This window comes from Podarcis bocagei (assembly GCF_964188305.1).
Source record: "Podarcis bocagei genome assembly, chromosome: 10".
Classification (NCBI taxonomy): domain Eukaryota; kingdom Metazoa; phylum Chordata; class Lepidosauria; order Squamata; family Lacertidae; genus Podarcis; species Podarcis bocagei.
This window is the reverse complement of record NC_138135.1, coordinates 73923529-73935736: the sequence shown is the minus strand read 5'-3', so window position 1 is coordinate 73935736 and position 12208 is coordinate 73923529. Positions and strand designations below refer to the sequence as shown.

Here is a 12208-nt window from a genome sequence, read left to right as displayed (position 1 = left end):
CACTTGTACAACAGAATGTCCCTTCCCTTCCCCATGCTCTCCCTATACACCCTCAAATCTGTTCCAGATAATTGAGGGAAGGGACATTCCATGATGTAAATGCCTTGCACAAACAGGGGAACTTCATTGGATAGAACCAATGTTTATATGTCACTCAATGCTTATATGTCTAGGCAGCTTCCAATGCTAGTGCAGAATCTGAAACCAGTGAAAAAAGAGAGCAGAAAACCATATGCAGCAAATAAAACCAGGAACACCAAAATATCATACATCTTAAGAATTCCCAGAATACCCAAAAGATCTTCAAATATTACTATAAAATGTTTCAAGATAGAAAAGATTAGAAGACTAGAAAAGGTCTTCACCATAAGTGCTAGTCTTGGAAGTTAATGTCCTACCACTGCAGAGACCCTCTTCTCTAATTGCCACCAGCCACATGTCCTTTGGTGAGAGCATCCAGAGAGGCCACACAGGTGTGTGGGAGGAGGTGATCCTTTAGGCAACTGGGTCCCAAGCCAACTCTCTGTTTACAGAGAGAACATTACCACTGTCTCAGGTAAACACTGTCCCTTCCCCTCCTTACAGTGTCCTCTTAAGAACCCACCAGCAAGATTGTTTTTAGTCCTCTTCCTTTTCTCCACTAACTTCACGCTGGAGAACTGTGGCGCTGCTGCTTCCTTCAAGGAGGCTGATTCAGTTTTGCCTGGAGACTCTGGTCCACAACAGCACTGAGAGACAAGGAAAGAGGAGGCACACCTGCTCAGACCAGATGAGCAGGCTGAAGCAGCACACTTGCTAGCCACTCACCTACCTGCTGAACAGCTGCCAAAGGAAGAGATTTCTGCCTAGCGTGATAAGATCTGATGGGAGCAAATGATGCATCATAAGAGGAAATGGAAGGAAGGAAGGCACAGCAACTCAGAGAAATGTCTTGACAGAGACACTGTACGATCCTCTCTCAGCCTGGCTAGCACACAATCTGCTCTCTTCTGCCCTTTTTTAAGCATTCAGTTAAAATGCAACTGAAGATGAGACTGTTTGGGAAAAGGGGGTGTCGTTATTCAACTTCACTTTTTGAAATTATATTGGGGGGGGGGAGAAATGAGATGAAAGCATAATGAACTGACTGCTCCCGACCTTAAGGTCTTGTAGCCTGCTTGCGGTGTGACAAGCAAGCGCTCCCTGTAATTACATCCCTGTTCCCAAACAGACACACCCTCTCAGGAAGCAGTGGTTACAGCCACACTTTTGCAACGGCATCACAGTGGGGAGAAGCAAGCATGCCAGCAAAGCAAAGCTGGCTCAGGCTGTGACAGCAAGAGAGACTTTTAAAGAAAGCAAAGTCACAAGATCCCTTGGTTCTAGAGGGAGTTTCCTCTTTTTTAAAAAAAGGAAAAGGGACATAAAGCTTTCCTCTTTAGTTATGGTTTTGTGTATGATACACCATCACTCCACTCAATAAGGTTATTTCATACATGGTATCACAGCTGCCTAAATCTGCACAGTTGCCCTTCTGAAATTCTCTGTTTCCAATTTTAAACACACCAATTTTGCTTCCGCAAATAAGGGTGCCAAACTGGAAACAGCTGGGGTAGGTTGAAAGACAACAACACCCTAGCTCAAGAGACCTCTTAGGAACCCAAAGAACATGGATTTACAGCGGTGCAGCCAGCTCAGGGACTTGTCAGGCCGTCATGTCTAAAGCCATAACAAACATGCTCAACAATTACTCAGATCATGAGAACACAAGAGTTCTGCTTGGTCAGAGCAAAGGCAGTTCAGCACCCTGTTTCCTACATTAGACAAAGAACAGCTAAACCCAGGATGCCAAATAAACACCATTATATTTCTATCATGGTTGCATACACAATATCTGAAGGTCAGTGTTGCAAAGTTAATACGACTGCTTGGCAATATTGTCATTTTTTAACATTAACGCTATGCTATGCTGCATTTAACAGACTGACACCTTTTCCCCTACAAACTTGCCTAAATCTGGAGAACAGAATTTAAACTTGGGGGAAATGAGAAACTGGGAAACATCAAAATTGACACATTTTCCCATCCCTAGTGATTACCCAGTATGGACACACAAATTGTGTGACTCACCAATCTGAAGGCAGCCCACCAGTCATGTGCTTTATGACCAGCCAGGGCTTGTAAGCTGTATCTCACATTGTGATTATATCACAAACAACTGGCAGGTCATTAAATGTTGATGCATCACAAGGTCCAGATGGGTGCATAAGTGGCAGAAAGGTATTTCCAGATTTGTTTGGCAGGGCAAGAAGCCTTGAATAAAATTTAAGATATTAACTGATGCTAAAGAAAGAGGTGGATTTGCCCTGCCAGACCTAAAACTCTATTATGAATCAGCTGCTTTTTGTTGGCTGAGAGAATATCTGCTACTTGAAAACATGGATGTGTTGGACCTAGAAGGTTTTAATAATGTATTTGGTTGGCATGCATATTTGTGGTACGATAAGGTAAAAGCACATAAAGCGTTTAAAAATCATATTGTCAGAAAAGCATTGTTTACTGTATGGATAAGATATAAAGATTTGTTAGAAAAGAAAACCCCAAGATGGTTGTCACCAATGGAAGTGAAGGCACAAAAAAAACTCAATATGGAGGCCAAATGGCCAAAATATTGGGAAATTCTGGAACAAGAGGGAGACAGACTAAAATTGCAGAGCTTTTAAAAATTGAAAAATAAAGTGCGAGTTTGGCTCCATTATTATCAAATAAGGGAGGCATATAATTTGGACAAAAAAGTTGGTTTCCAGGTGGAAAAATCAAAATTGGAAACAGAATTGTTAGATTCCAAAATTAAGAATTTGTCAAAAATGTATAAGTTGCTGTTGAAATGGAACACTCAGGATGAAACGGTGAAATCAGCTATGATTAAATGGGCACAAGATGTTGGACATAATATAATGATGGTTGACTGGGAACAGTTATGGACCACAGGTATGAAATTTACGGCATGTAATGCCTTAAGAGAAAACTTAATGAAAATGATTTATAGGTGGTACATGACTCCAGTCAAGCTTGCAAAAATTTACCATTTGCCTGACAATAAATGTTGGAAATGTAATGAGACTGAAGGCACATTCTTTCACCTTTGGTGGACGTGCCCAACGATTAAGACATTCTGGGAGATAATTTATAATGAAATGAAAAAGGTATTTAAATATACCTTCTTGAAGAAACCAGAGGCCTTTCTCCTGGGCATGGTCGGCCAAATGGTGCCAAAGAAGGATAGAACCTTTTTTATGTACGCAACAACAGCAGCAAGAATACTCATCGCGAAGTATTGGAAGACACAAGATTTGCTCACCCGGGAAGAATGGCAGATGAAGTTGATGGACTATATGGAATTGGCGGAAATGACTGGCAGAATCCGAGACCAGGGAGAGGAGTTGGTGGAAGAAGACTGGAAAAAGTTTAAAGACTATCTACAGAAATATTGTAAAATTAATGAATGTTAGAAAAATGTTGAAATGAAGTTATATGGCTTTAGCAGAAATATTATAAGGAATTAAGTACAGATAGGTTAATAGAGTATTAAAGGGGGAAAATAAGGTTAGAATGAGTTAAGATAATTATAGGATAGAAAACAGAGGAAGATGGAAAGGAATTGCTGAAATACTTAACAGAAGTGGAATACAAAAAGGGAGGTGTGAGGAGGTCGAGGAAATAAGTGAATGAAAGATGGGATAATGAAATTGGTTGATTTATTTTATTGTTTTAGTCTTGTTTTGTTAATTTGATGTGTTGTATTGTATTGTTTTTCTTTTTCTTTTTTTCTTCTTTTTTAGTGTTTTTGGAAAAATAATAAATATTATTTTTAAAAAAACAAACACAGATGGGTGCATAATGAAGACTCCACAGACTGTAGGGCTATGGGGTTTGAGGGCTATCAACCAGGAAATGGCAACTACTAAAAAAATATCCACTTCCATAGGAGCCAACTCCTAGGGGCTGAGGTCCCTTCACCCTCCAATAAAATATTTGGGAGGGCAGCCCGAAGTTGATGGGCACTGCCATTCAAATGGCATGCATGCGTCATGACTTGTGATGGATTATGTTGCTCCCCCCCCAATATTTTATTCAAGTTGGCACCCCTGTCCACTTCTGTAGCTCAGGGGAGAGGAACAATTTCCTAGCCCTGTGGTATCTCTGCTGTGTTGTCTGTTTTTATATTGTTCTAATCACCCACCTCTATTTTTTTTTCTATTTAAAGGAAGTTGCCTCTTTCTGCAAACATCAGAGAAGCAATGAACTGTCAGAAAACTGTGAGAAGACCTGTTACCGCCTTCCCTTTGAGATATGAAGCAAACAGGACAATGAATTCATTTCAAACAGGATAAAGGGAGCATTTAAAGGTCAGCACTAGTTTCCAGAAACAGCTGGCAGCCAAGAAAGGGGTCTACTTGCAGTCACACCTCTAGAGTGCTCACCCCAAGAAAGCTGACCTAACCTTATCACCTTTAAAAACCTCGTGTCTCGTGATTTTATACAATTGGTATGCTTTTACAATTTACTTCTGCTTTGTTTTTATGCTATTTTAACATTTGTTACTTCAACTGCCTGGATTTATTAGCTACTTTAAAGGCATCTCTGCTGAAAGGCAGGATAAAACTTAAACTTTGCTAAAAATGGAATGAACTTAATTCAGTGGTATAGGGACAACCAACCTGTGGGATGTATCTGACCCCCTTAAAAAATAGTCAAAGGCCATCAAGGCTCCCCCAAGCTTGTCATTTAAAAATAGTTTTATTCTGAAAAAGATTAATATTTCTGGAGATCCCTCATAGTGATACCAAAAGTGTTTTGCAGGGCCCCCAAACTGTCTCTTACAAAACAAAACAATGAGCAATAAAATGGCTTAAAATACTGTTGAATAGCTGATAAGATCTTCTGGAAGGCAGCTTTGAGAACAGCAGTTCTTGCCATGCCTGTTTCTATTCCCTGGCCACACCAACATATTGTGGGGTGTATGGGGTGTTAGGGAAAGAGTAGTACCTCTGGCAGGGGACACGTTCCCCACCCCGGATTCAGCTCTCACCTGTGGTTCTGAGAAGCTGTCAGCAGGCCACACCCCGGGAAGTGGCTTCTACTGGCCAGCTAAACCAGGTGAGGGTAGCTGATGGGTCTAAAACCCGGGGTGACTTCCCCCTGCATGCAAATAAAGGCTCTGGTGGATTGAGCGGAGGAGACCAATAGTGGGTCCAACAGTCAAGAAGGTGGTTTCTGAATGTGCAGTAGAAGAAATTGAGGGGCAGATGGGGCTTGTCCACCTGAGAAGGCAGCCCAGGGACATCTTCAGGAGAAGAAAGGACTGAGGAGTAAACCCTACACAAATCCAAAGTGGAGTGCCTAAGATGGTTGAGTGGCGCCTTGCACGCTTCCTTCTGGCAAGTCCTTCAGCCAAGCTGGGCTAAACATCTTGCCCTGCTTTCCTTTGGACCACATCAGTGAGGCTGAGGGGGGTGGGGTATCGTGTGGGCAGCCCAGGACCTCCATGCCCAGCCTTGCACCCCAAGGAGGTCACCTTGGTGCTGCTATCACTCCATTCCCCTCAAGACAGACAAATGCCAACAACTTATGATGTTGCAGCCCTTAGTCCCCCAAACGTGCTAGCTACCTGTGCTTTGATAGAGTAATAAAATAATGGTCATCAGTACAGAAATTTGATCACTTCATCTTGTGCTTTTATCTTGTATTTTTATGCTGTGAGATTTATGGGTGAAGGGCGGTGTACAAATTTAATAAATAAATATAAATCAGTAAAAATTTAAAGGCATCTAATTTGCACTTTTCAAAACAAGATGCAAACCGAAAGGAAGCCTTTTAAAATTCACACAGCTCTGAATTTTTCAATGTAGCTCTTCAGCCAAACAATGCATAAAAAATGTGCATACTGAGGTAATAATAATAATAAATTTTATTTATATCCCACCCTCCCCAGCCGAAGCCGGGCTCAGGGCGGCTAACAACAATAAAATAATACAACATTCTAAAATCATTTCATTATAAAATTAATTCAAATCAAATTGATGGCAATCACTGGGCTAGAGTTCTGTGAAGATTGCCAAAGGTGGGAGTCAGGCTGTGCCCTGGCCAAAGGCCTGGTGGAACAGCTCTGTCTCGCAGGGCCTGCGGAAAGATGTCAAGTCCCGCAGGGCCCTAGTCTCTTGTGACAGAGCGTTCCACCAGATCGGAGCCACAGCCAAAAAAGCCCTGGCTCTAGTTGAGGCCAGCCTAACTTCTCTGTGGCCTGGAACCTTCAAGATGTTTTTGTTTGAAGACCGTAAGTTCCTCTGTGGGACATACCAGGAGAGGCGGTCCCGTAGGTACGAGGGTCCTAGGCCGTACAGTGGTGCCTCGCAAGACGAAAATAATCCGTTCCACAAGTCTCTTCGTCTAGCGGTTTTTTCGTCTTGCGAAGCAACCCTATTAGCGGCTTAGCGGCTTAGCGCTATTAGCGGTTTAGTGGCTATTAAAGGCTTAGCGGCTAAAAGGCTATTAGCGGCTTAGCGGCTTAGAAAAAGGGGGGAGCGAAAAAAATCGCAAGACTTTTTCATTTTGCGAAGCAAGCCCATAGGGAAATTCGTCTTGCGAAGCGCATCAAAAAATGGAAAACCCTTTCATCTAGCGGGTTTTTCATCTTGCGAGGCATTCGTCTTGCGGGGCACCACTGTATAGGGTTTTAAAGGTTAAAACCAGCACCTTAAACCTGATCCTGTACTCCACTGGGAGCCAGTGCAGCTGGCATAGCACCGGGTGAATGTGATCTCGCAGCGAAGACCTTGTAAGGTGTCTCGCCGTGGCATTCTGCACCCGCTGGAGTTTTTGGTCAGTCTCAAGGGCAGCCCCACGTAGAGCGAGTTACAATAATCAAGTCTGGAGGTGACCGTCGCGTGGATCACAGTGGCTATGGCAGGGCGAGAGAGGTAAGGAGCCAACTGCTTAGCTTGGCGGAGATGAAAAAATGCAACCTTTGTTATAGCTGCAATCTGCGCCTCCATGGATAGGGAGGTGTCGAAGATTACACCCAAACTCTTGACGGATGGTGCTGGCACTAATTGCACCCCCGCAAGAGATGGGAGTTGCCCCCCCAATCCCATATCGTCCCGACCCAGCCAAAGGACCTCTGTCTTTGAAGGATTTAACTTCAACCTGCTCCCACGTAACCATCCAGCCACAGCTTCCAAACATCTGATCAGTGTGTCTGGGGCCGAGTCAGGATGGCCATCCATCAACAGATAGAGTTGGGTGTCATCAGCATACTGGTGGCAGCCCAGCCCAAAACTCCGGACAAGCTGGGCGAGGGGGCACATAAAGATGTTGAAAAGCATTGGGGAGAGTATAGCACCCTGAGGCACTCCACACACCAAGGAGTGGCGTGATGACAATTCCCCCCCAAGTGCCACCCTCTGTCCCCAACCAGAGAGGAACGAGCGCAGCCATTGAAGGACTGTGCCCTGGATCCCCACGTCGGCAAGGCGGTGGACCAGTTGTTCGTGATCAACCATGTCGAAGGCTGCTGACAGGTCTAGAAGAATCAGCAGCCCCGACCCGCCTCGATCCAGCTCCCTGCGGAGATCATCTGTTAGGGCGACCAGGGCCGTCTCGGTCCCATGACCAGTGCGGAATCCGGACTGGAATGGATCCAGAGCCGATGTTTCATCCAGAAACCCACCAAGCTGTTCAGCAACCGCTCTCTCAATCACCTTACCCAGGAACAGAAGATTTGGAATCGGGCGGTAATTGGGTAGATCTAAGGGATCTAATGATGTTTTCTTTAAGAGCGGGCGCACCACTGCCTCCTTCAGTTCCCCTGGGAATGTCCCGGTGCCAAATTGATGATATCCCCTGGGGGGCCCGCACCTTGTCTGGACACACTCTAATCAGCCAAGACGGGCACGGGTCAAGAGGACAGGTGGTGGGCTTTCTAGCTCGGAGGAGTCTGTCTACATCGGCTGGGGATATCCGGTCAAAGTGGTCCAATACTGGACCCGAGGTACAGTGTGCATAGCCATGTACATATTAGTGAAAACATACATGCAACACTGCACAAAATTGGGGAGCATAGCTTTGCAAAAATTGTATGCATTAGGCATACAAATATTAGGAGAAACTCACACTGAAATAATGAAATTTCATGAAAACTTTTTAAAAAATCAATTTGCAAGCTGATGCAGAAATGTGGAAAACTAGAAAAATGAGAAACTGACCTATTTGCCCAGCCCATCCCCAGTCAAGAGCAGGCAGGGTAGGCTTCTAGCCCTCCCATATCAAGTGCTAATAGAGCCAGGATTTTTTAAAATAAAAATAATCCGTTCTATGGGAAAACGTTCTGAATATGCAAGACACGTTTCTACATGCAACCTATTCCTGTTGAATCCAAGTTGCCACAGAATATCCCAAAGTGAAAACAAACAAGGCCAATCCCACTAAGTTCCCACCAGCAGATATGGGATTTTAGGCAACGTTCAGACCACATTCCCTTAATAGTCTGGAGAACCTGTATTTCTTACAGACACTGCTTTGACACACTTGAGTGGCTACCAGGGATGGTGGATAAATTCAATTTGGGTTTTATTTAAAGGTAAACCTACCTAATGTGCACATTCCAAAACAATCGGCAAACTGAATCCTTTTAAATTTACCCTTCTCCAAGGCAGTTCTCCAGACATGCACACAAAAATACATCATGTTTTGCAAAAATACGAAGATTAGAGCAAAGTTGCACACAGGAGGAAAACTGCTCTAAAATGCCGGTGAATCTTCCAGAGAACTTTTAAAAAATAAACTGATGTGGAAATGAAAAAAAGCTGTATTTGAGACTGGAAAGGTAAGAAAACAAAAGAAAGCAAACTAGCAGATTTGCCCATTCCTGTTGGATACAGGAGCAAGTTAAACAGGGCAAGTACTATGTCTTCAGCAAGAAGGAACAGCTGTTTACCTGTGTTGGCATAAGGAAGAACTTTTTTACCCAAGCTGATTTCTTTAACATAGACCATAATGACAGATATGTTATCAACCACAGCTATTCAACACATGTGTTTTTATTGGGGGTATTGAGCAGCCTTTGAACTTTGGCTGGAGCCATGTGCCATTGCATGGCAAGAATTGGTACCTGAAGCACCTTTCCTCCCCATCCAGATTTCATTCCGTATTCTGTCCATTAGACCATATAAAGTTATGTTACTTTAAACTGTGAGTTGCTTTGAGCACAGACAAGCAGCATGCATGAAACAGGCAAAGAAAGAAGAAATGCTTTGACTAGGTCTCTAAGAGCAGAGGCCCATTTTGTCCAGAATCCTGTTCTAACAGAGGCCAGCAGAGGCCAATGGGAAGCTCAACAGCCCTCCTCCTACTTGTGGACCACAGGAACGGGTATTCAGAGACACAGGACCTCTGACAGTGGAGGGAGGACATAGCCAATGTGACTAGCCTTATCCCTCATGAATGGTCTTACATTTTGCTTCCCTGAAAATGCTTCCACAGCTAAAACAATTTGTAGTAACCTAAAGTAATCATTAGGGATGCGGGTGGCGCTGTGGTCTAAACCACAGAGCCTAGGGCTTGCCGATCAGAAGGTCGGCGGTTCGAATCCCCGTGACGGGGTGAGCTCCCATTCCTCGGTCCCTGCTCCTGCCAACCTAGCAGTTCGAAAGCATGTCAAAGTGCAAGTAGATAAATAGGTACCACTCCGGCGGGAAGGTAAATGGCATTTCCGTGCGCTGCTCTGGTTCGCCAGAAGCGGCTTAGTCATGCTGGCCACATGACCCGGAAGCTGTACGCCGGCTCCCTCGGCCAATAAAGCGAGGTGAGCGCTGCAACCCCGGAGTCGTCCACGACTGGACCTAATGGTCAGGGGTCCCTTTACCTTAAAGAGATCAGAAAGAGAAACCCATTCAGCAGTCCTTCGGTTGACAGTATGCCCACACTGCAAGGCCCTTTTCACTTTGTCAGAATTTGGAGCTCATTGGGGAAGCGGAAACACTGTGGATATTTTCTTGAAGTGGCAATGAACGATAATCGGAGGACAGGCCAAGATTTCGCAAGAGGTCATTGAGACATGTTGACTTGGCTCTTCTTAATCATCAAATTCCAAGCATGTGACAGAAAGCAACACAGAGGCATTATTGCTTGTTATTAAAAGCTCAGAAGAGAAAGGAACAGATTCAATGAGGTCTGCAGAAAATCAAACTGCATTCTTTATCGGGCGCCTGAAGACTTATAAGAAAAACATTCAGATAAGTGCTGGGGCGATAAGGCCTCTTCACAACATTCATCTTTAAGAAATCATGGAGCAATAGGTCCAAGTATCCAAGTAAAGTTACTGGTAATGAATGCATAGTTAATCTACAAATTTTCATGCACTTGCACCATCCTCAAGATAAGGAGGGAGACCTCCAACTCTCTGCTCTTCCTGGTCACCTGGAGGAAATTCTTACCACTGCAGGTTAACTGCCTATTTTTTTATGGGTTAAAGTAATGCCAATCTAAATATGCTCATTTTCCTTGCAATCCAGCCACCACACAATTGGCTGAAGTGATTTGGGTACAATATATGCTGCCCTCACTGCAGGATTTCCCATCTTTTGGATTGTTTCGTACATCACATGGACATGGCAAAACCTTTCTTAGCCAACAAGCCTCTGCTTGTCGGAAACTCCCCGTTTTCTGCCTCATGCACCCATGTAGTGCACGTACATACAGAAGAGGCTTTTTGGTGTGCTTGCAACATCGTTTTACCGCCCACATTTTACAGGCACCCTTAAGGAAACCAACCTAGGCTGTAAAACAGCCCTCAAATATGGAGAAGAGCACACTTACCATTATACAAGTGTCAAAACATGTATGATGTGCATAGATAATTTATGAAGAAAACAAGATGGAAAGAGTGAGCTGGATCTTATTTCCATTTGGACAGATGAGCAAGTGGGGAAAGCCAGAAGCATTTTCTTACCCCTTTCATGTCCTCTGGCATAGTCATAAGTTCAGAAATTTGCAAAATGAAAACCGGATGGAGAGGAAAGGGTAGAAGCAGAAAGCCAATGCTTCCTGAACTAGAAAATGTGCTAAGTGGGACAATAACATTGAGGAACACGTTGTCCCCACCCCTAACATTTTTGGTCTAGCAAAATTTGATCTCATGAAATAATACTACATCAGACGAAGCGAGAAGGCAAGAGAGAGATTCTATCAGGGGGAAAATACAGCCCAGAAACTATTTAGTCTTTCGTTAAACAGCTAAACCAAAAACCAAAAGAAAACCACCAAATGCCAAAGCTCTAGTAAGCAGCAGCTAATGAAACAGAGCACTTATTCCCTAAATGTTTACTTAATAAACTGGGCTGGAAAAAGCTTCTGGATCTAATGTGCAGAAAGAAGATGCACACAATTTATCACCTGGGAAACCCAGCCAAATGGGCGGGGTATAAATATATTATTATTATTATTATTATTATTATTATTATTATTATTATTATTATTATTATTATTTCAAAACATCAAACCGTCTTAGGCAAGTGGACAGGTCACTACACCTCACCCCTCTTCTGCAGATGCTTAGTACACAAATGCAGAGCTCAGGAAATCATATCACCTCCAGCAGATCTTACATATTTCTCCCAAAAATAGGCACCCTCCAGCCCAAGGGAATACTTCATTCAGCAATAAAGTTCAAAGCCTTCATTGCTCACACAATATACATGAATATCTACTACAAAACAAGACTGTCTCACCAACTCTCCAGCCCTCGCTGAGAGATCGATCAAATCTCCAAACAGGTTAGTGGTCTGGTCAGAACATGTGAACAGGGTCTTAGGTCCCCTCTCGCTTGGTCCTTTCTCTTTCCCCCCTCATGCACCACATTGGTGATATAACCCCTTCAGGTCTATTTGTTGACCAATGAAATTGCTAGGAATGTGACACATGACATGCAGTTCTGGTTCAGACAGATAATGCCAGGCATATCAGCTAACAGAAATCATCCTTGCTCATCTGGAAGTTCCTTCACTCTTAGGTAATAATCAGGTTCAGCAGAAGTCCTCTATTTCAGATAATTTCAGGCAGTTATGCAAACATTTATATGAGTTTGGCAGAACCTGTTACCTAACTAAAGTATTTATGGATTTATGGACCCAAATGAAGAAAACATGATAGTTATGCATCCATCACAAACTAA

The 12208-nt window shown here is 43.5% G+C and overlaps 1 protein-coding gene across 3 annotated transcripts in view; it reads right to left on the bottom strand.

The window, feature by feature from the left end:
* CD36 (CD36 molecule (CD36 blood group)) overlaps positions 1–12208 on the bottom strand; it is a 79041-nt gene that overhangs the window by 54788 nt on the left and 12045 nt on the right. The window contains exons 1-2 of one of the 3 annotated variants that reach the window (XR_014012247.1): positions 11766–11846; positions 605–728 (exon numbers count right to left, since the gene is read on the bottom strand). The exons of 1 other annotated variant lie outside the window; for it this stretch is intronic. The gene's annotated coding sequence lies outside the window, so the exon portion shown is untranslated. Of the gene's footprint in view, positions 1–604; positions 729–11765; positions 11849–12208 lie in introns of those variants that run through there. One more of the 3 variants, XR_014012246.1, reaches the window with a different exon arrangement.